We start from the raw sequence: 24872 nt of genomic DNA, 5'->3' as shown, positions 1-24872 counted from the left end.
GTACCCGAAGATTCAGTCTTGGAACTCTTTGCGGAGGAGGAAATGGACACGGGACAGCGTCCATTCTTCCCCAAAAAAGATAAACCCAAGACTGATAAAAGTAAGCCCTCAGCACCTCGGAAGCCGCCTGATGGACCCACCAAGCCAAAATAATGGCTAAATTCCTACAATGGAATTGCCGTGGATTCCTGCAAAATGCAGAAGACATCAAGGTACTCCTGCAAAAGCACAAACCATCTTGCTTTTGCATACAGGAGACTTACCTAAGGGCAAATGATGACCCCAGGATGCACAACGTTACTGTCATTCGCGAGGATAGAACTGGGGATGGCCCCGCTCATGGAGGAGTCGCAATCCTTGTGGGCAACCATACCCCTTTTCAGCATCTGCAACTTACCACCAGCATAGAGGCAGTAGCAATTCGAATAACAATGGGGTTTTTAATAACCGTTTGCTCTATATATTTGCCACCTGGTACTGACATCTGCCAGAAAGACCTTGATGATCTCGTAATGCAGTTGCCACCCCCTTTCTTACTTCTTGGGGACTTTAATCGACATAACACCCTGTGGGGTAGTGCTAGCATTAATAGAAGGGGACGAGTCATAGAGCGTATGCTCATTGACAATGACCTCTGCCTTCTTAATGTGGGAACAAACACCTTTTTCCACATGCCTACCCGTACGTTTTCTGCCATTGATCTCTCTATCAGCTCGCCTTTTCTTCTCTCTTCACTTACCTGGGAGGTAGAAGGGAACCTGTATGGAAGTGATCACTTCCCCGTGATAACCACCTTAATTACTGGGAGACCTTGTCTTCCTGTCAGGTTACCGCGGTGGAAGTTTGATCAAGCTGACTGGAGTGCCTTTCAACACCTGGAAAAATTTGACAACTCTACAGTCAGTCAGGAGCCTATCAATGATGCAGTTACGTACATAACAGAAAATATTGTCCATGCAGCTGCAACTACAATTCCAAAAACATCCACCCGGTTTCCTCCATTTCCAAAGCCATGGTGGAATCCAGAATGCACAGCAGCTAAAAAGGCTCAAAACAAGGCTTGGGGGATATTTCGAAGATATCCTACCACAGTCAATCTATTAGCCTTTAAACGTGCCCGAGCCAAAGCACGCTACATCCGCCGTCAGAGTCAAAGGGAATCGTGGATCCGTTTCACATCATCCATTACCCAGACGACCAGTACTAAGGTGGTCTGGGAAAAAATCCGGAAAATGAAGGGAAAATACACAGCACACCCCTCATCGGTCCTTGAATATAATGGATGTACTATTGCAGACTCTACTGCAATAGCCAATGCCCTTGGGGAAACTTTTTCTAACATCTCTGCAACATCATCTTACTCCCCAGAGTTTCTGGTCTTAAAGCACAACATTGAAAAACAGGCCCTTAAATTCACATCGAAGGGTTCCCACCCATACAATGGGCCGCTTAATATCAATGAGCTGAAAACAGCACTCGCCCGTACAAAGGCTACAGCTGCTGGACCAGACAACATCCATTATGAAATGATCAACCATCTTTCACCAGAATCCATGGACCATGTGCTCTTCCTGTACAACAGAATCTTCCTTGAAGAGCATTTTCCGGATACCTGGCGCAAGGCAACTATTCTTGCTTTTGCTAAGCCAGGAAAGGATCCTATATGTCCAAAAAACTATCGTCCCATTGCTCTGACCAGCTGTCTGTACAAAATATTGGAGAGAATGGTCAATGCTCGTCTCTTATGGTATTTTGAATCGAACGACCTTCTCTCCCGCTTTCAGTGCGGCTTCCGAAGAAACAGGTCCACACTGGACCACTTAATTAGACTGGAAACATCTATCCGAGATGCTTTCCTAAAAAGAGAACACTTGGTGTCCATCTTCTTTGACATGGAAAAAGCGTACGACACAACTTGGAGATTTGGTATTTTAAAAGACCTTTACAACCTTGGTCTAAGAGGCCACCTTCCAATTTTTATTAAAAAATTTTTATCCTGCCGTTATTTCCAAGTTCGTGTAGGATCCTCCCTTTCGCGGCCCTTTTGCCAAGAGGAGGGGGTACCACAAGGATCTGTCTTAAGTGTCACGCTTTTTGCCATTAAAATAAATTCTATTTCTGAACAACTTCCTCCAACTATAAAGAGTGCACTCTACGTCGATGACTTCAGCATATTCTCTCAATCATGCAATATGAGGATTATTGAGAGACAACTACAACAAGCTATTGACCGTCTTAACTCCTGGGCCACGGCCAATGGTTTCAGGTTCTCACCGGAGAAGACCGTTTGCGTACATTTTTGTCGCAAACGTAACCTCCACCCTGAGCCTGAATTACGACTTGGACAAAGCACCATTCCAATTGTATCAGAGGCGAAATTCCTGGGACTCATTTTTGACAAAAAGCTGACATTTGTCCAACACATTCGTCAGCTTCGCACAAAGTGCACGAGAGGGCTTAACATCCTCCGCTCTCTCTCTTCTACCTCTTGGGGTGCAGACCGGTGCACTCTTCTACGTCTGTACCGTGCACTTGTACGCTCAAAATTAGATTATGGGTCTCAGGTATATGCATCTGCCAGAAATAGCGCTGTTCGTTGGCTTGACCCCATCCATCATCAAGCCATTCGTATTGCTACTGGTGAATTCAGAACATCACCTGTCCAAAGTCTGTATGTCGAAGCAAACGAACCATCCTTGTCGCTTCGACGAATGCAGTTGTCTCTACAATATGCTTTCAAGCTGAAGTCCCTACCAGACCATCCCACGTGGACATCCGTTTTCGAGCCACGATGGGAAAATCTCTACAACACACGACGGACCGCCAATCGCCCATTCGGCATTCGTGTTCAAGAGCTACTCAATGAGCTTAACATCTCGGTAGACAAGGTTGCTCGATCACCAAAGGAACCCATTCCACCCTGGCATGCACAAACACCAGCATGTGACTTCTCGCTCAAGATTGCGACGAAGTCGAATACTCCAATTTCTGTCTACCTTCAGCTCTATTCACAACACCGTGCAGAACATTCTGACTTCTTGCCAGTTTACACAGACGGCTCGAAGTCAGAATCGTATGTAGGATCTGCTGCTGTCTTTCCAAATAATACCATATCAGAGCAGATACCCCTTGACTGCAGCATTTACACTGCAGAGCTGCATGCCATAGAGTTAGCTCTAGATCACATAAGAAAACACCGTTACCCACAGTGTATTATATATGCCGACTCAATGAGTGCACTACTGGCTTTATCAGCGATGTCACACACTAATCATCCAACCCTGTCCCGAATCCAGCAGATAATATACAGCCTCTATGAAAGTGGATTCGATATCCGCTTCTGCTGGATCCCCAGTCACATCGGGATTAGAGGAAATGATTTGGCTGACACTGCAGCCAAATCAGCAGCCCTGACGGATAATATTGACCTGTTAGTCCCCTATACAGACTACAGGCAAGTGATCCGTAGTAACCTACAATCTCAGTGGCAAGATTCGTGGCATCGACTGATTACTACAAACAAACTATGTCAAATTAAGCCTATGATCCATCCTTGGCGGTCCAGCTTACGCAGGGTTCGCAAAGAGGAAGTTGTTCTTGTTCGGCTCCGCATAGGACACTGTCATATTACACACTCCTTTTTGCTGAGGGCTGATGACCCTCCTATGTGCGAGCAGTGCGACACCATTTTATCCGTTAAACATATTTTATGTGACTGTACCAATTTTAGAAATGCTCGTTTTACCGCTTTTAACCATCTGACTGAGCCGTATACACTCAGTCAGATTTTATCCGACAATGACAATGTGTCTGCTATTTTTAGTTTCCTAAAAAACAGTAAACCTTTTTACTCATATTTAAAAAAATCTTATCATTTTAAGATTTACTACTGTTACTTGTTTACAGATATTTGTCTTTTACAGTTTATAATTGTTTTATACTCTGACTTAGTGACCTAATTCATTAGGTCACTGAATGTTTTACTAATTGTTTTGGCGCATTATAGCCTAAGTTGCTGATGCGCCAATAAAACTCAACTAACCAACCAACCAACCAACATACATACACCGGGTATGGACGTTGTCATTATAATGTACATTGCCCTAACAAAAGTATTCGGACATCCGAACGATTAGAAAGAGATGCATGCAGCAGGAACAGGTTTAAGTGTGCAGCCAACAGGAGAGATATAACAATAAAGCAGGATGAGTCACGGCAAGGTACTTGAGGTGTGTCTCAAAGAGGTTTAACTGTTAAATGCCATTCAGCAATCTGTCACTGCGTGACAAGCCACACGTCTGAACCCCGAAAAGTAAACCGTAGTCGATGATATGGTAAAAAAAAGTGAAGTATGAAGGCGCAAATTGTCTAGTAGGACACTAAAACTTGGGGAATAGGAATCGCTGATCCTTGAAGAAACCGAAACCAATTAGGGATGTCAGTAACTGTATCGGTAGTGGAAAAGCATGTAAGGAAGCATAATTTATCCATCTCTTCTAATTTGTCTAATCTTTCCTTAAATGTATTCAAACTATCCACTTCCACAATACCAGATGGAAGTTTGTTCCAACGATCAGTTATGCTGTAACTTAAAGCAAGTTTTTACACAGCTGTTCTGTAACCATTATTTTTCAATTTAATATGTCCCCTCTTGTGTGCTGCAAAGGGTAAGTACTTACACGATCCATGAGAAGTTGTATAGCGTGGATTTTTTTGGCAAAACAGCTGCTCACAATATCCACATCATGGTCCTCTCGGCGGACAGCACAGTATATATAATCACTGTCCTCCAACACCGGGTGGAAAAGGCCTTTGTTTGACTCCCATCAATTGGCGCTAGGAATTTTTATTTTCAAAACGTAGCCGAATTAGTTGGTCTCAGACGAGGGTTGCACGGCTTTTATCTCCCGGAAGCTCCACTTTTTCGTCTGAGAATGACTCCTCATAGCCTTAGTTTCTTTGGCGCTTAACATGCTTAAGTCAGTATCACACCAACGAACTGGAAACGTCGTTTTCAGTGGTACTTAGTAGTCGTTCTCGGACCACGAAAGAGTGTAACCAGGTCCCGTGGTGCAACAAGTCATGTCAGATCAGATCTTTAGATAACCAAGTATGGGTGTGGGGAATGGCTGAGGAGTGTCATCTATCACAGTGTGTTGTGTCCACGTGGTGTAGGACAACTTGAACTGTTGACTGTAATGCTAAAAACCACTATGTTGAATCGTATACTAACATCTTGGATGCTTTAGTGGTGCTCAAACTCTGGCGCGTTTATGGCCCTTCATGTTCCAGCACAACAATGCTCATCCTATACAGCGAAAAGTGAATAAATATAGTTTGGGGAAAACGAAGGCCAACAACCCGCCTCGCTGTGCTTCAGTTTGAGTGAATAGAACCAGAACCAGATGAGGGAAGCTGCACGCCTCACTTCTATAACTGTGATTGTTCTGAAGAAGGAACTGGCCGAAAGTGTTGTACTGCCTTGTAAATTGGTAGACGCAGGAGTTGATAGACGCAGAAATTGTTTCCATACATTGTCATCATGAAGGGGTGTACTAGGTGGGTGACGACAGAAACGTACGCGTTCCCATCGAGCCATGGATTAACTGTGATCAGAGGATCCAAGGCATGCTACGAAAATAGTCCCCAAACTATAACACCACTGCCTTGAGCCTGCCGAACACAAAGAACAGTACATTCAGGTGCTACGGCCTCACGTTGCTTTCTCCAAATGCGGATGCGCCCATCATAATGATGGAATTGGCAACAGAAGTCATGAGACCGGGTGACAGATTTCCACATTTCGGCGGTCTAGTGTTGGTGCTGACGTGACGTGCCCATGTGAGGCGCAGTTTCTTGTGTCTCGCAGTGAGCATGGATACCCTTGATGGCCATCGCCTGCCACAGCCAATACGAGCTAATGTTCGACACGCAGTACATGGTCCATGTGAATCGTTTGCTATTCGTGACACCACAGAATGATACCACTTAACCATGTTGGCTGCTGTCCAGATACTGGCAACTGCATGTCTTGCCCCACAATCATTCGAAGTCTGAAAGATCTCGACGCCGACCTATTCTTCCTCGCAGACACTCTAAAACTGATCTCTATTTGTAAGAACTACAATCGCATGTAAGCCGTTCCGGACTTTGAGTCATCACCAGCGTCACAGACCAGTCCATTTCTACGCAAGGGCGGGTTTGCTAATGCAAAGCCAACTCAATGTATATTCACGCGTCAAGGCTTGAGTTACCTTGGTGCAATTCCAAACGGCATTACATTATTAAGGAAATTCTTGAAGGTAGCGGCCATTTCGTTCCTCAAATAGGAATGCACAACGAATCACGTTACAAGAACACTTATTGTAACGCCACTTCAATAATGGGTCCATAGCATACTGATTCGCAACTTGTAGCTCTTACAGTGAGTGAGAGTAATTGAAACTATATGAATTTAAAAACTCAAAGAAAATTAGATCAGATGGATAAAGGAAATGGTGATCATAATTCTTTTGAAATAATCTTCCCATGAAGCAGACAGCAAGTATGTCAAGAAGACGCGAGAGGCGAAACCATACAAAGGGATTTGGCAGGAAATTTCATAATGGTGCTAGAAGCAACCAAAATACTTCTGGAAACTGATGGATAGGTGCCTAAGCAGCAAATGGGATTAGATGGAGAAATAATGTACCTCTACTCGGCAGAAAAACAAGTTTCGTTTAGCTTCACTTAGAAAATCATAATACGCCAAAGAAAATCTATTGACGTATGTAGAATGCAGTAAAGAATGAAAACAGGATGGCAGTACGTTGTTTTTTCAGAGAGAGAGAGAGAAAAAGAGAGAGAGAGAGAGAGAGTGCTATAATTCTATTATGACAGTCCCATCTACTTGATCCGTGGCATAAACAGAAAGATTACATAACCCTAAAAACAAGTAATGATAATAGTTGGTTTCCCCATAAAGCCCTTATAAGCTGATTAGCGAAATAACCGAATTGTTTTCTGAAGAAGATAATCAGAAATTCATATTTGCGAGTGAAAGAAAGAAACCATTTGCGTAATAACATCATTTTGGATACTGTTAAAAGAAATTTTTTAAAGCTCCCGAGTTTTTCACTCAACAGTTATAAAGTAAAAAACATGTTTTATAGTTAGACCCAAATAATAAATCACTGGAAACAATAAACAGATAAATAATAAATACACAATGTACTGAGCAGTTTTAAACTTTTGTTTATTATACACATGGGAACTGTTACTATGGCAAACTGGATTGGTAGTTTGGGGGAGAAAGGATGGACAATAAAGTTTAAAAATAGCCTCGGGAAGAAATAAGGTAGTTGATGAGAACGTGCACCCCGGCGAAGAATTCTACTCGAGGATATTTGAAAAATGAGATTTGTTTTGATTTGATAGGAATGTCATTAACGTTCAAAATAATGCTGGATGGTTCTTCTGTTTTCGAGAAAGTGCACAACAAATTTTCAGACTATCAATGAGATTTGTAATGTTTTTGACAGTTCTGCTGTTGAGGAAATGCAAATCCATTAGCCAACAGGTACTTAACAACTGTTCTGCACTCTACAAACAAAAGCAGCAACAGCAGCGAGGGGAAAAGGAAGGGGGGGAGCTCGGTATAATGATACACACCTAATGGAACACGCATGCACAGAACGAAGCTACTGCATAATTTGTTGAAAAACAAACTTACAAAACAAATCTTTTTAAAAATACATATCAGGAATAATTATGAAGGGATGTGATGATCCTCGAAGAATGAAAAGGAACTGGATAAAACATCTAGTATTTGAGAACTATTAACTTGTTCCATATCTCATGTCAGAGAGAGAGAAATAACGCTATCCTCTTCATTATCCTCGAGGGCCGTATACAAAATAAATAAAAAAATAAGCAAGAGCCCTATACAAAGTAAATAAAGTATACATCAAAGAGAGTAAATAAAAGTAGATATGAAGAAGCAGTATATAAAGTAAAAAAGTATAATGAACCTGTACATAAAGTAAAACAAAAAGAAAACAGCTTGTACACATTGTACGCACGAAAGGTGTTTTATTTTATGCGAAAACATCCTTAGAAAAAGTACACTTGAGATTGTATTTTCAACACTTTTCACAATTCGATAGTAGACGCAAAAAGAAAATCAAAACCGTTTCAATTTTTAAAATTGAACAGCTAGAACCGAAATTATGAACGATGTAACATTTTATGCTCACGACCGCTACTTACTCTACCGGATCAACGGTAGTGACCGAGTTAGCGTCATTTAGGGAGTGACGTCATTTGCATCTCGCTTTTTCGTTACCAATCGGTTTTAATTCAGTCCTAAATATTTAGCATGAACAATGTAACGTTTTATGCTCACGCGTGCTACTTACTCTACAGAATGAACGTTAGTTACTGAGTTAGCGTCATCTAGGAAGTGATTTGAGTCACTTCCGTCTCGCATTTTCGTTACCACTTGGTTTTAATTCATTCATGTAGCAGGAGCGGATAATGGTGTGTGATGATGATGGTGGTGGTGTGACGTCAGTCTCCCACCCTGTGTATTCTTCAATCGATTTGCTGGACGAAAAAGTCCATTACACTTCCTCGCGTCATTGATGGGAATCGAACTGAAATCTTTGTCACCCAGTGTGGGAGATTGGCGATTATAACCACTACGCCACCCACAATTACATGACATATAAAGAAAAAGTAGGGAAAATGTGGGGGCTGTACACAAAGTAAAAATGAAGTTATATGTAAATAAAATGTCAATGAAGAAGCCATGCACAAAGTGAATACGGGAAGAAATCATATATAAGTGAATAATTCTAATTTAAACTTAGGTATTTAGTGTTTCGTGGTCCCTTTCTTCAAGGATTCAAATGTTTTACTGCGCTTTCTATCTTACACTAATTCCATGGAAATGAATTCCACACTGACCTCCAATAAATTAATTATTCGAGTGCGTTAATTTTCTGCCGGTAGAGTCCGTCTCTACGCAAGCGTTCATCCGGAGAAAGCGATGTCGTGAAATGGACAGCGGAAGTACTTAGAATTCCGGTCAGACCAAGCGTAAAGGTTGAGAAGCTATTAGCCCGTAGCAGCCACCAACAAATAAATATCTTGGGCCGTTCGCCACTGACACTGAGAGTCTACGTAATGAGACAGAGTGAGCCCGACATGTCTAATGGTCACTGCATCTGACAACCGCATGTCCATCTGGACACTCTTTAAGGAACTCATAACGGAATTTTCTTGTCATTTGTTCCCTTAATGATCTTCCTGACAGTCTTAACTATACAACACGACACACGAACGCGTGCACATATATCTAAGATGGTCAACCATTTCTTTCTCTCATTCGCGTTCGTTTTCTCTTTTTGTTTTACTAGAATTGTGTAATATCCACAGCCAGCAAGAACAAAGAATTATTGGAAGAATACTTTGGAAGTTTCACAGTCGGAAAGAATTTTCACGAGACCAGGAAAAAGAATGATTCATATGTTTTTATAGGCCACAGATCTATATCACTCATTTTAGATGTCAACGGTTTTGTGACAGAACTCACCACTTTTTATCTCCTATAATAAATATATACTCACTGGCCAAAAAAATTATAAACCTTTATTCGATACCTAGCAGGGCCACTTTTTGTCCGAATTACAGCTCGTAAACGTCGTGGCATTGATTACACTAGATGTGTGAGGGAGTCTTAACTCCATATTTGACCATTCTTCCATCAGAATATTGTCAGCTGCTGTATTATAGTCGGTAGAGAATTGAGAAATCGAATTGCCGTTTTCAACATATCCCAGACATTCTCAATTGCATTCATACTGGAGAATTAGGCGGCTGGGGGAAATCTTGCAAGTATTTCTCGATACTTGCAAGATTTGCAAGATGTATTTGACCAACTTTGACCAACTGGTCAAAGTTGGTCAAATACAGTAGAAAGATATTCATTGTAAGTAACACAACCTTCTAACGGTATGAACGGAATCAGTTCGTACCCAGAGTACATACCCCATTCCATAATACCACCTACCTCTACCCACTTGAGTGGACACGACACAGTCTGGATGCACGGCTTCATGCAGTTCACGCGATATTTTTGCGCTACCATCGATGCAAAAGTGTAAATTGAGACTCATCAGACTATATGATCTTTTTCATTGTTCCACAGTCCAGCCTTGACATTGGTGGCACCACTCCAGATTGCTCAACTCTCGCCGCATATGGGGTTGCTTTGCCTAAACCGAATCTTCTAGTCATTTGTTCACTCTAGATATATTCTGACGCGCGAGGTCATGAGGTCTCGCTTTTGGAGTACCGATTTTCTGTAGCATTTCTCCTTCGTTTTCTACTCATTGTATGCTCTTCAGATGGTTGCTTGAAACACACCGGCGATTTTCTTTGTTTTCTCAATTGTGGCTTCTGCTAAACGTACTCCAACAAATAACACTTTTGTGAAAATCGTAGAGATCACCTGTCTTCTCCAGATTGGAACGATTAAGAAGCCATAGGGAAGCGTAGAGTGTTTGTCTGATGCAAAGGAAATTGTGATTGTATCCTGTGACAAATTATATCTGCATAAAGCGTGTGTTGACGGCAACTGCCAAAGGTTTCTAATTTTTGACCAGTGAGTGTAGTTACTAGCGTCATTAGAAAGTTCCTATTTTACTGTCAAACCAATTGTTTCTGGGTAGTTTGAACCGTTCTATTCATTTCAGTAGCCTTGGCAACGCTAAAAAGTTCAATTTGCGCAAGTACTGGTTCCTGAACAATTTGGGTCTATATCGAGACCACCGCCTCACTTCATTACCTCACAAGTGTGGTTCCACCAAGCGGTACCTCGCAAATATGCTTCACTCGCAGGCTTCAGTGAAATTAATGGAAGTATTGTTTTTCGCAAATAGCATATTTTTATAATAATTAAGATGGAACTTTGCTCGTGAAAGTGTAATTGTGAATCTGGATATGTATTGCTGTAGAAATTAATACCGATAGCGTCTGGCTACATTGGAGATTCGGCTAATTGTTATTGATAGTTAGAACCACTCACTATAAATTACCATAATGGAACGTCTAAGTAATGGACTGGTGTTATTTTGTCACCTATGAAAATTGGATGACAGGATCAGTTCCGGTTAAAGAGGCAATTAAAAACAACATGTTCCTCCCCCACCACAATCATTAAGTGGGACAGTGTGCATAATTAAAGAATGTCTTCTCAAGGCGCCCTCTCATGTAGAGTTTCAGCATTTGCGATACTTTTTGTTTCTTTTTGACTGAATGGTTTCTTTTTTCTTTAGCTTTAGTTTCCAGACAGAAATTACTTGTATTCAGAAATACAGCTTATATACCGAAAAAAAAATCATTTTTTTCGATATAGCGTTTACCTGCTTTTAGAAAATCCAATTAAAAAGAAAAAAAGAAATCCTACCATATTATTTCCATTTTGGAAGATAAACTAGATTCGAACTGTTGAACGTTACTGAGATAGAACTTCGACAAACAAAAAGGCCGTTAAAAGCCGATTTAGCAAAAAGCAACTTCTGTCCAGAAGATTGGTTAATACTGGAGGAGACGTACAGTCAAATATGTAGTTTAAAGAGTCCATTCCAATAGTAAATTAAGATTGAAGGAGAAACTGCTTGTGGAATTGTGTCTAGCATATACACCAGATTCTTACGCAACTAAACTAGTTTTTCTTATGGAGATCGCATTTTAATGAGAAATATAATCATATGTAGGAACCAATATAATATCGGAATAGGTGGCGCAACCCTGCATTCATTTAACGTGATGTGCAGACAAGAGGGAGGGAATGATGATGGTCTTCATGGTGAGAGGAGATTCCAGTATCTCTCGGCATAGTGTGATCTAAATTCATTTAAAAAAAAAGGTGTTGGTATTTGAGTAGAATCCACCTACACAAGGGTTGATATTCGTAAGATCAAAACAGCAAAGTAAATAAAGAAATTATAAAATATGGTTAAGATCAGTCTGGCGGTTTCTCGACGTCCCATACAATGCATGCTATTGTACACTAAAGGCATTCCAGTACCAGTTCCTCTTCGACTAACGTCTCTAACCATTTATTGCGGTCAAAGAGGTTTTCTTTTCTTCTATCTTTTTTTTTTTTTTTTTTCGTGTTCTTTTTTTTTCTCCTTTTTGTCGATTTGGCTGGGATGGCTTGTTACGTTCTAAACACACACTCGATGGCAAAGAACATGTTATTAAAAGAGAAACACACCTACCTTTCTTTTCCTCTTTTCGTTCACTGGGGGACTCGGGCCATCGTGTTTAGTGTGACTTTGCTGTGTTTCTAACTCAATTTATGCGGAGAGCAGCACTTAGAGTGGGATGCAGTCTCCCGAAGCAGTTGTGACATTGTGGAGTAATTACAACTATACCCTACTCTAAAAACACTCAGAGTAGAGCGGCAATTTTGTTGCGCCTTCGTGATACGTTAGCAGAGGAAAAGATTAAATTAATTTAATAGGATTGCTAGAAAATAACAGAAGTCCTGTTGCGTGCGACTGGAATAAGAGTGTTTTTCTGGACCAAGCGAAGTTCTACAAGAAAGCAATGCAGATTCTGTGGTTTTTTTCGTAAATAGAGCCTCCACTAAAGGAATTCATTTAGGGATGTGTCTTTGTTAAAATATTCAATGGTCAGAAAAGAAGATTGGCCAGTTGGGTTTCAGACCCTGACTTTCCAATATCTGCATTAACAATAATCAACAGATTCGTCAAAGCAGTGCTGTGCCAAAATCAACGTTTATTTAAATAGTGAGGCAGTCTATATACAATATCCTACCCAAAATTATGGGGAACTCCACTGACTACGAAATATGCAAATACTGCATTTTAGCCTATAGCTAGTTCTGGTCCTAAAATTCATTAAAAACGTGTACGCCGGAAAATGAGCACATGGAAAAGAACTAACAGGATTTTAGAGGGATGAATGACAGCTGGTCGTATCATGTTTTTTCCTTTAGGAAAATCCCAAACATAAGAGTATTAGAACCTATAGTAATTAGTGCCATGCATGGGTTGAAGGTAGAGAATATTAAAGAAGGTATTTGTTGATATTAGACTTGAACTTCATGTCTGGAAAATGCGTGCTATTGTTCAAGAATTAAACATTCTCAAGTAGTCAGCTGGCAAAGAAATGGACCATTTCTTTGCTGACCATTTCTTGGTCAAGCTGACCAAGAAATGGAAATCCAGATGTGACAATGAACCCAAGAAAAGGCCAGATAGACAGGTCTCACCATCAGATCCCTAGAAAATCAGAGTTTTGAACACAAACGAAAAGTATTCGACAATACGCAGAAAGCAGCACTCTAGAATGCAGAATTAGAAACTTACTCTGGAAACTGGAGTGAGGGCAAGGCCAAGGCAGCTTTTCGTTGATGTATAACACAATATCGCCACTTTCCACTACAAATTAGTAGCACGAATCACTTCTTGTGATGCTGACAGACGACCACATTGGCTTAGGCGTTTAGTGTCCCTTCTTAGAAACGCCTTACAATATTTAATACGGTTCTTCTCGAACAAGGAGGCCTTGAGACATTTTTCTGTCTCTGAAACGCTCTACGGGCTACTATCGCCATTCTTGTAATACAAGAACGGCGATACTGTTAGGCGACACTATCTTTAAAATGAACTCGACTGGACTTGGTTGCTTAAATTAGGGATTCAGGTTTAATATTTTTGTCTTGACGACGAAGAATAAGTCTACAATGATCAAACACTCAAATTCTTCGGTCCCAGAGTTATCCCTTTTTATACCGAACGCAAAAGCCAATTTGTTTATTGGAGTGAATAAATCACATTCCCCAGGTAGCTAAATATTTTATGGTTTAAAATAACTCCGACATAAACTGCTTACAATGTCAAAAATTGATTTTAAAAGTAGAAAAACTTCAAAAAATCGAATTGGAACGGCCGACTATTAAGAATGGGACAGTCAATGTTTTGACTGGACAGCGTACATGGGATTCAAAAAATAATTAAAAGGAGTCTTCTTTACAAATACTGTATACCGATAAATTTATATTATAATAATACTTGGGGAGCGTGTTCTACTGAATATGGGGATGGGCAAGTACGCCTATCAGTAAGAAAGATGATTGGTAAATTCGAATCCTTTGCCTATCTTACGTCATAAATGCATGAACGTTTTGGAATGAATCCATCCACTCTTGGGTGAAGCAACTGTGTTTATAAGTGAATCCGTATTCCTGTTATTATTTTTCACCTTGACCATGAATAATTGGTACTCTGACCCTGAAATGGCAGACATTCATTTCGTTTATGGACGAGAGAATGGGAAGAGCAGTGTCTCTACCTGGAAACTTCTGCAGCGACGAGGTCCAGCCAAGGATACTTTTGCAGCCGTTCATCAGCGTCTTCGAGAGAGAGGCTTCTTTTCGCTTTTGGCTAAATGGGTAATGACCAGAACTGTCGGAACACCTGCTTTAGAGGCACGTATAGGTGGAAGACACGATCGAGGAGCCTGGAACTAGCAAAAGAAATGAAGCAGTAGGACGTTAGGCATTCAACAGTAATACAAAATTCTCCGTGAGCAGCAACTCTACCATATCACGTGCAGCAATGTCAATGGCTTCTACAGCAGTCTATTTAACCCTCTTTCCTCCACTGTCCAATTTTCAAGGATGTATCTCAATTCAAGATGTCATTATAAATTTTTACAACAATCACTAATGGGTACTGTAAAATCCTCGTCATCAGCATCATTGGAACATTTCGGCTAGTATCACTTGTGTCTACCTGTTTGGTCCATTTGTCTTGCAACCTACACCTAATGACTAAATTTACAGGTTTTTCTAGGAGGAGGACTCTGCACTGAAAACACATCGACAAATGCGGTTCATGCATGATGACCCTGCATATTTTAGCCTCAATACTTGAGAATTTTTCGATAATAAATATCCAGATCGTTGAATTGGCAGAGGTAGACCAACTCTGAATTTCAGAGGTAGATCAACTCTGAAGAGCGTGAATTTCCCGCTCTTCCGATTTAAATCCTGAATTTATTCATATGGGGTCACTTCAAGGTTAATGCTTCTTTTTTTCTCACTGTGGCCAAGCTAGTTGGTCTCAAATTGCACAGTTTTATCTCCCCCGACTCAGATTTTCATCCATATACAGACACCACATGACCTTAGCTACCTTAGCGCGTAACACAGCAATACGCCCATTTCTGTTTATAGCACGAATGGCGTAGAAGCCGATCGATCGACACTTCCAACATTATCGATGTAACCTGGTGCACAGATTCTAAACTACACCAATCGGGGTATCTCTTTCAGCGGGGTATCTTGCAGGAAATGACATCACACTAAGAGCACAAATTCGGCAGATACTGAAAATAACCTAACCCTATTATGCTTTAAGTTTTCAACAAGTCAAACATTTTTCGAAGTGAGCGAGCCCGGTGAACTAGGTGAGAGGAGGGAGAGGGAATATCTCGACAACTGTTTCCAATGGTTCTTGCGTCCATAACGAACGTTGAAACCATCCCAACTGCCAGTTTAGATAAGCGAACGAATTTATACGAAAGAGGGACGTAATCTAAAATTCCGTATGTCATAGCAACTTGCCCATAACTGTCTAACAGACGCTATCTTCTAAAGTAGCCCCCTCTCGTCCCCTTACTGGAAACATACATAAGAGAAAAGGTTTAAAAAAAAAGGACATTCGGAACTTCCGTTTTCGGGAGACTGTTTTTTTTTTTAACCGGAAGGGTTCCCAAAATAGAAACATTCTGAAAATTGAAAGTTTCGCTTCCATTTATCTTGGGCAAGATTTTCACATTTAGAAACAGCAGTAAGAGAACTTACGGAAACAAGTTCCACAAATCTCCAGCAGAGACGGACTTTGGATGATTCCATTATTGGATTTCTGTTTTACTTGCCTGCCCATTCTGTTCATCAGAGAAATCATTCGCCACTGCTGTCTTCATAAATGAGGACTACTTGACTTTTAAACAGAAAAGGAAGAAGAAGAAGAAGAAGAAGAAATGGGGAAAGACTTTCTGAGAATGTGCGTGACAAGGTATCATTCTATTTACAGACTCTGGGATCAAATGGAACTACACAATCGACGAGTACATAAACACATCAAGTAATTTTAGTGGACGAAAACTGATGGATTTATAGAAAAGGCAGCGTTGTAGGATTGTAATTAGGTCATGTGAAAAGGGGTGCTTTAATGTTAGACCAATTTGAAAAATGGGTCTAACATTAAAGGGGGGTCGGCGGTTGATGATTGGAACGCTGGTTGGTTGTGACAGGATTTTAGGCGCATCAGCAACTTACACCATATTGCTCCGTATATATTATGTTGGTAAATTGGTGTGTGCTCTGTGGTCGATTTACTGTTCGCTGGATTAAAAATTAGATTTTCTGAGGGGGAAAAAACCATGCTACCCTCGCCCGCCCGAGAGGCGATTAACCCAACCACGTTGTGAAAAGGACCATAAAAATTCCTGGCGTCATTGAAGGAATTCGAACTCAGGTCTGTTCCACCCGGTGTGGGGAGGACGACGATCCTACCAACTGTGCTACTCACGAGGGTGACTGGAAAGCAGATTAAATAGCTGTTTTGAATAGAGAGAGAGAGAGAGAGAGAGAGAGAGAGAGAGAGAGAGAGAGAGAGAGAGAGAATGCAACTGATCCCATTTTCACTTTGAACCTGAAGCCGTGTATTCTAAGAACAGTTTGTTCTGCTCTATAGACACAGGAAGTCTAGCGGGTAGCACTTTGGCATCCACACCGGGTGAAAAGGCCTCGGTTCGAATCCTGTCAATGACTCGAGGACTTTTATGAGCTTTTTCACTTCGTAGCTGAGTTAGTCAGTCTCAGGCGCAGTGCGGTAGTCGTAAAATTAGCAGAAGGTATAATCTATGAATGTCGTAATGTTAAATATTTTAATAATATTTGTTTTTTCCAAAACCAGAAGATATACGCTATTCACCTAAAAAAATCCACTACAGCCCTACTCAGACATAGATAGCACGGTTTTCGTCCAGCAAACAGGCAAATCGACCAGAGAACACACGGAATTCACAAACATAATACACTTGGGGAGATTCATGCATATTCCGGGTGGCCGTAGTGCGACATTTATTTATTCTTAAACACAGGAGAACCCACGCGAAAACCATTACTTAATGTATGAAAATGTGCTGTGGCTTATGTAACGCGGCCCCCGATTGTTAATTCAACTCCGCCATGGTTCTTTGTGATGATACACAAAACTCTGTAAAATAGCCAGAAATGATTGCAGTGCTAAGTTTGCGCAGTGTGTGCGAGTGTTGTTTAGTTGTTTCTGGCCACTTATCTACCAGGAAGCAGCGATCACCAGGAAGGCTGCTTCTCAGTACCCGTCCACGCCACGAGGAGGAGGGCCCAACTAACATGTACTGAACAAAGCCTATTATTAATAGCACCATAGGTTTGTTGTTTGTTTATGGGCTTAACGGCGCAAGGGGCAGCAAGGCCATAATGCGCTTAACAATTGTGATGTTAAATTCACAGTTTATGTATATAAATGTTGTTGAAGTTTCCACTGCGTTGTACAGTTGTATACGTTTAAGGAATGAAAAAATTTTGGTCACGTGTGCGGTATCTGCCAGGAGGTTAGCTAAACTGAAAGGAATGTTCGTCCTGGAAAAAGAGGTAAACATTAATTGTCGGTCACTATTGTATTTGGGGCAATCAATGAGTACATGTTGGACAGTGAGCTGAGTGTTGCAGTTTGTACACAGTGATGGATCCGTCTCTACAAGAAGATAAAGATGTGTTAGATGTATATGGCCTATTCGTAGTCGGGCTAATACGACTTCTTCATGCCTGTTTTCACGTATACTGGATTTCCAAGTTTGGAGATGTTTCTTTTTACACAGTAGTTTGTTCCCAACTTGACTTTGCCAGATGTGTTGCCATTTTACAAGACACCGCTTCTTTATAATTGACTTGTAGTCTGTGATCGGTATTCAAAACGGTTGATCTATAGGATCTGTAGCAGTTTTCGCAGCTAGATCAGCACGTTTCCTTTCCAGAAATTCCAATATGACCAGGGATTCAACAAGAGATGACTTCATGTTTCTTCCTATTTAGCTTAGTCATGGTATTCTAAATCTGTATGAATAAGGGGGTTATCATGATTTTTATTCTGCTGTATAGCTTGGATAGCACTAATGGAGTCTGCATAGATTTCAATGTATTTGTTGATAAGGTGAAATTTAACGCTATGAAGATAGCACAGAATTCTGCAGTGTAGCTGCTGCATTCAATGGGTAGTTTCTTGGTTATGGCAGGTTGGGAAATACTGCTGCTGCACCAACATGGGTAAGTTCGTTTCCTGAAGACAGAAAGCAATAGGATCATACTGTGTGAGGAGATCTTGAATGTTATTTAAATTACTTCGATATCCTCTACAGTTCCGCTGCAAAAATGTATGCATTGTTTGGGTCTAGTTTTTTTTTTTTTTTTTTTTTCTTTTCGTTAGTTGTTGGTGCATCGGCTTCTGTGGCCATAATGCACCTCCCAAAGTTTTTGCATTTTACTGTGATCCAAGCCCGAGGCGGGATTCGAACCTGCGACCTTTGCACAGCTGCAAACAGCCTGATGGCGATTTGAAGTGGGCACCCTAGCCCTCTTCACCTATTATTCCCACTTCCTTGGGGGGGGACGTTTTATGTTCCCTCTCCTCCACCCCCAAACTTCTTCTGTGGTAGGGCATGGGCATGCTCCACTGAAAACTGGGGCTATCTACTCTATTGGCCCCCCATATTTCTGTATTTTCCCCTCAATCTTCGGTCTCCCTCCCCTCTCTACCTTCATCATAGCGAAAGCCCCGCCGAAATCCCAGGAAATTAAGCGGCAGGACCTGCCAGAGTGAATCTACAGCTACTGGGTTCCTGGTCTGCCTCCACGGGGCGTAAGTGGGACAAGGTTGGGCCTCAATAGGGGTCCAACGGCTAAATGACCAGATGAACAACGGTACAGAACACTACACATGAACAATTCCCACACACTTTTAAATCTCTGGCATTTCCCAGTGAACTGGTTCATCACAATGAAAGCAACGCGGAGATGGGGGAAACCCCTGATGCCGTATGGCAACAACACACACTTACACTTACCTTTGGGTTGCCAGGCAGGCACTTTACCCACCTGGCTAGCCTGGTCGGCTGGGTCTAGTAGAATCCTAGATTTGTTTTCGAGGGGCTGAAGGTTTGTTTCGCTCAGATTTCCCTTTCCCCTTCTTGGGAAAGTATGGTTTTTCAGTGTCCATATCCTTGTCAGTGAATAGTTCTAGTACGTGCTTGTCTTGCTGTGAGCTATCTTCTACGTCTATGCAATCTGTTTGGTTTGCATCAGGACTAGTAGTACTTTAGTGTTTATTTTTATTATTATTATTATTTTTTTTTTTTTTGTTAGTTATTGGCGCATCGGCTTCTGTGGCTATAATGCACCTCCCAAGTTTTTTTTTTTTTTTTTTTTTGCAGTACTCTGATCCATGCCCGAGGCGGGATTCGAACCCGCGACCTTTGGGTTGCCAGGCAGCCACTTTACCCACCCAGCTAGCCCGGTCGGCGTGTTTATTTGTGGGGAGGCATCTGGTTCTACAGTAATTGGAGTATTTGTGGCTTTACTCTGTTCGATAGTCGTTCGATTTACTGGTAAGGTGGCCAATACTGACCTTGTTCACTGAGATAGCGATTCGCTTGGTGGTATGGGTACCACCGTTTGGGTTGCAATTGATAAATGTCTTTTGGTTGCTTGAGCATAGGTTGGTTTATTCAGGGCTGGTAAAGATTTTTTGGCCTCTTGGTAGGTGACATTGTGTTCAGTTTTGTATCGCTGTATGCGTTTTTCACGTTTCCCAAGGGGACATTCCTTTGAAAATGCCGGATGTGCTTCTCTGCAGTTTGGACAACTAGGTGTTGCAGCTGTGCATTCAGTGCTTGTGTGCGCAATGGATCAGCATGCGGCACAGGCAGCTGCTCCTATGCAGACCGTCTGTGAGTGCCTAAATTTATGGCACTTGTAGCAGCATAAGGGGTTTGGAATATTACTCCTTGATCTTGTAGTTCTTTTTTCAGCTCTTCATCTGACACATTCATGAGGTCCCATTCGGTGATGACACCTATTGAAGTGTTCAGGGAAACGGTAACGGAAGTTCCACCAAAAGTTTTTAGTTTTAGTAGTTGCTCAGCCTGTCGACCAGTGGCAACTTCAACCAGTAAATCTCCTGATCTTAAGCGACGAATTATCTTGGGAGTACCTATTATGCTTTCTAGGCATTTTTACACTAGAAATGGCGAGAGTTTTCCAATAGGTTGTTCCTCAATTGAGTGAATTATAAGGAAGGTTGGAGTTCTGATTTTGGCTACGTTTAGCTGCAACAAAATCAGGTTCCGACTGTTTTCGCCCTATGAGGGTCTCTTCGATGTACCCAGTGGATTTCTGGGTTTTAGGAACTGATTGCTCAATTTCGCCCTGGATGGGGGAGCTGTTCCCCTCCAGGTTACCGGCTCCGCCAAGTAGAGGTAGGAGTAGTAGCTTACTTTTCTTTAAATTAAAACAAAATGCATCTAAAGCCATCGTTTGTACACCTTACAAACGATGATGATGCACGAGGATCTGGATTTCATTTGCTTAATCGAAACATGTTTGGGAAATGGAAAACAGATCGGCTAACTTCGCCAGCAAACTGCAAATGTGTGGGAACAGGAAGAACAGATAGACGAGGAGGGGGAGTTATAATTTGCTATCAAAATAAATACCAGCCTATAAGAGAACGAACAACCAATTCAAATAATTTTGAAGGGATTTGTGTAACCTTTTCAAAAGAGCACGTGAAAATACAGTTATGCATCATATACCTCCCATCTGAGCATACAAAGGAGACAAGAAACGAACGAACTCTATGCGTGGCTTGATGCATCTAAAGCCATCAGTCAACACAATAATAGCGGGAGATTTTAATTTGCCTCTTCCGAAACACAGGGAGGCCAAGAAAGAGCTGAATGCTACATTAGGCGCATTGCACTTAATGCAGCTTCCGACACCAGTGACAAGGGGAATGCAGTAACTTGACCTGTTGTACCATAGTTCATTAGACGTAAGACTAACGCAAAACTTCATAAAATTTAAGTCAGACTGCAATCCCATTGAAGTAGAACTGAAGATCCATAAATACATGCAGGGTAAGCACATGAACTGGGCAAAGCAAAGTAAGTATCTTTTCTCCGTGAAGTATATTAATGCAGAAGTCATTCTCAGTCATCTAACTAGCTACAACTGGAATGATCTGCAAGAAAAGCCAGTAGACGAAGCTTTAGAAATGATCACTAAAAAGCTATACCAAACAGCATTGGAAGGAGCAGCAAAAGAAATCAAAATATCGGAGAGAACAAAAGAATGGTTCAACCCACAACTGAAAGAAAGTTTCCTCAGGAAGCAAAAGCTGTATAGAAAATGGCAAAGAACGGGTCATTCCGCCGATCACGTTCGTTATAAAAAGGAAAGAGCACATTTCATCAAAGCAAAAAGACAGGCACACTGCAATGTTGTTTATAACAAATTAAAACGAGCAAAAAGAAGTACTAGCAATAGAAATAGCACAGAGAATATGACGGAATGCATTTTCAAGGAATGGGCTAATAACACTTTTGGTAACCTTCCTGGACTGAATCAAATTGAGACCACTGATAATAGTAACAAAATTTTGGACCTCCTGAAAGATTTAAACAAGCAAAACTATTCGACAAGAGAGGAACCAAGATCTCCTTTGAGTGAAATACAAATCACCAAAGAGAGCGTAATGAAAGCAATCAACGATCTGCCCAATAAGTCCACTGTTGGACCAGACAAATTTCCAATGTTCATCCTTAAAATAAGTAGCCCATTTATAATAGATCTATTACTGCACATCTATCAGGAAATCATCAGGTCAGGAGCGTTCCCGGAAGCTTGGAAAAATTACATTGTAACCCCAATACCAAAGATTAAAAACCCAATATTGGCTAAGGATTACAGACCAATTTCTGTTAGTTGCACCCTACAGAAGGTATTTGAAAAAGCACTGCTTCCTACCATCAATCAACACTGCTTCAGCCATAGACCACCACATTTGCACTCAGTCATTTCGGGGAGATCAACAATAACAAACTTACTGGAAACCCTTTTTCGCGTGCAGAAAGTACTAAATGAGAAAAAACAAATTGATATTATTTTTTGGATATCTCCGCAACCTAAGACAACGTCTGAATTCCAGAGCTCATTGCGATTTTAAGGAATTATTTTAATGTAAGAGGAAATTTGTTAACTATAATAAGCAGCCGGCTAGAACAAAGAAAACTTACTGTCAAGCACCAAAAGCTATAATCTTGCTTTACCATCTAGCGAGGAGTGCCACAGGGAGGGAGTTCTTTCGGCTACCCTCTTTGCGGCCACCCTGGAGCCGTTTCTTGCACGGTACTACAAGTTTATAACATATGATGGCGATGTAAAATTCTTCTTCACTTCCAAAGACCATGAATCAGCAGAAGGTATTTGCCAGATGGCAAATAGCACGATCCGAGAATTTGAGAGCTATCTGGATTGCATCGGGCTCATATTAATGCACAGAAGTCTGCCCAAATGACCATAACTTACAAGCAGAATAAAAATGACATCTCGTTCTCTGTGAACGGGTCTAGTGTGGAAAAAGTGCACTATCGCCTGGACCTGGGTCTTAAGTGGGATGACAGACTCACCTTTGCTCAACACTTCACCCATATGAAGACAAAAATGTTCGCTGCTTTATGGACTACTAGACAAGAACTGGTAGGAATTAGGGATCTTCAGCTAGCGACCAAGTACATTTTAATGTGTGTCCTGCCAATTGCAATGTATGCCTCTCAAATCTGGTCTTCAGCTCCAGATTCACATTATAAGTCCGTCCTTGGGATCGAGTACTGGTTCTTGCGATGGCTTAACAGAGTTGCTGGCCACCCTTTTACTATCTCAAGGGCCATTCTCTACTCAAACCACGTGCCACTGCTAGACGTTGCGGAGGAGAACTCTCTGCACATAGATGCCGAAAAACTGTGTGAGGATGCAACATACCGGAAAGAGATCTTCCAGAATTCTTACAGACTTACCGAAATATGAATCGGCTGCAAAGTACCAAAGAATTGCGAGTAAAAGTGAAACTTTCTGCTTTAAGAACAATAATAATTTGGTAAGCTGTTGACTGAAAAATATACCTTCTCTAACAGATGTGTAAATCTGTTAGTTATATATGGAATTATTAGTGAATTATAAATATATGATTTGTATAATGTATGTACAGAATCATTAATGTGTAAATACTGTATTAAATATAAAATGCGTATATAATATTTTGAGAAGAGACTACGTGTTCAGTATATGTAGCCCTCTGCACGTAGTATCTCGTACCCTGATATGTACTTAGCACCCTCCTGGCACTTTGCCGTCCCGGGGTGATTTCGTTATGGGAAATAAACAGATGATAATAATAATAATAAAGAAAGAGCGCTAATTTACTGGCAAAGAAACTTGATCACAAAATCGCTTGGCATCCATAGGAAGAAGCCCAAGTTGTATAGGTGCAGCAGCTCCTATAATAATTTCCGGTGGTTGAAGACCACAAAGAATCCCGCATCCACCAGAAATAGTGCAATACCAGTGGATGTCAACAGTTCCCATACCCAGGAAGTCCAAATCTGGGTATGAGCAGATTAATAAATCGTCTCTAAATGAACTGGAGACCAGAGAATCATGCCCCCGAAGGGGCAAGCATAAAAAAAAAAAAAAAAAACCTGTTCCCCAAAGAGAATAGTATGATTAACAATTTTAGAATAAAAACATTTAAATTGATAAAATAATAATTAAAGTTTCAAAAAGAAATAAAAAAAATCATTACTAAAAATTATATAACTTTTATTGGAACAACATCGAAGAGAACCGATTTCGCAGGGGTAGAGATCTGAATTGTAAGTAAGATACAACAACGTCCATCACATTTCAAGTCACAGTCTTGACTGGCTCGCCACACGTGAACAAGACTTGCTCTAGTGGAACATAATTTATTGTGTGGAGCTGCGTGCATCTTGTGCACAGTAAATGTACGGAGCCATTGCAGTGTTTCTTTGTATCGCTAGAAACTCCGGGTTCCTTCAATTCCAGAGAGCGGGGGCTATTTGGTAATCCCAGAAAACGCTAAGCATCGCCTGTTTTTACGGTAATGGAATTAGACGCTCTATAATTTATGACGCTTCCGCTCAGGTTAAGCGATTAATCACGTGCTCTCAAATACATTACACGAGTAACTGACACCTTAGTTTACTCTGCTGATGGATATATGGCACACTATGATGTTCCAGTGAACTACTATTTCCAGTCAGCCATATCGAAGCCGCGGTGTTTATAGCGTAACAGAGAACACACACTCGGTGATCACTGAATTATGACCACCCCATCCGTAAAGGACGATGCCGCATAGCTCGCTCCATAAAAAGCGGAACAGATTCGTACGCTAGAGCAATGGTAATTTTCATCTGGTCGTGCAAGTCAGAGTGATAAAGAAGCAGTTATGGCGCGTAGTAAAGATATCACGGAGTTTCAAAAGGCATGATTGTAGGAGCTCCTGCGTCCCATGCTTCCATATCGGAAAAGACACAACTTGTCAGCTGCTCACGGCCCACTGTGGCTTAGATGCACAAAGAGTGGTGTCGAACGGGTTAAACCACCTCCCGCCGATAGAACTACGCAAGGTAAGTGAAGTTTGTGGTAAGTGAAGGATGCAATGCAT

The sequence above is a fragment of the Mastigoproctus giganteus genome, chromosome 7, assembly GCF_048544385.1.
Source record: "Mastigoproctus giganteus isolate SK-2022 chromosome 7, ASM4854438v1, whole genome shotgun sequence".
Taxonomy (NCBI): Eukaryota; Metazoa; Arthropoda; class Arachnida; order Uropygi; family Thelyphonidae; genus Mastigoproctus; species Mastigoproctus giganteus.
The sequence above is the reverse complement of the archived record's forward strand: the minus strand, read 5'-3'. Positions refer to the sequence as shown.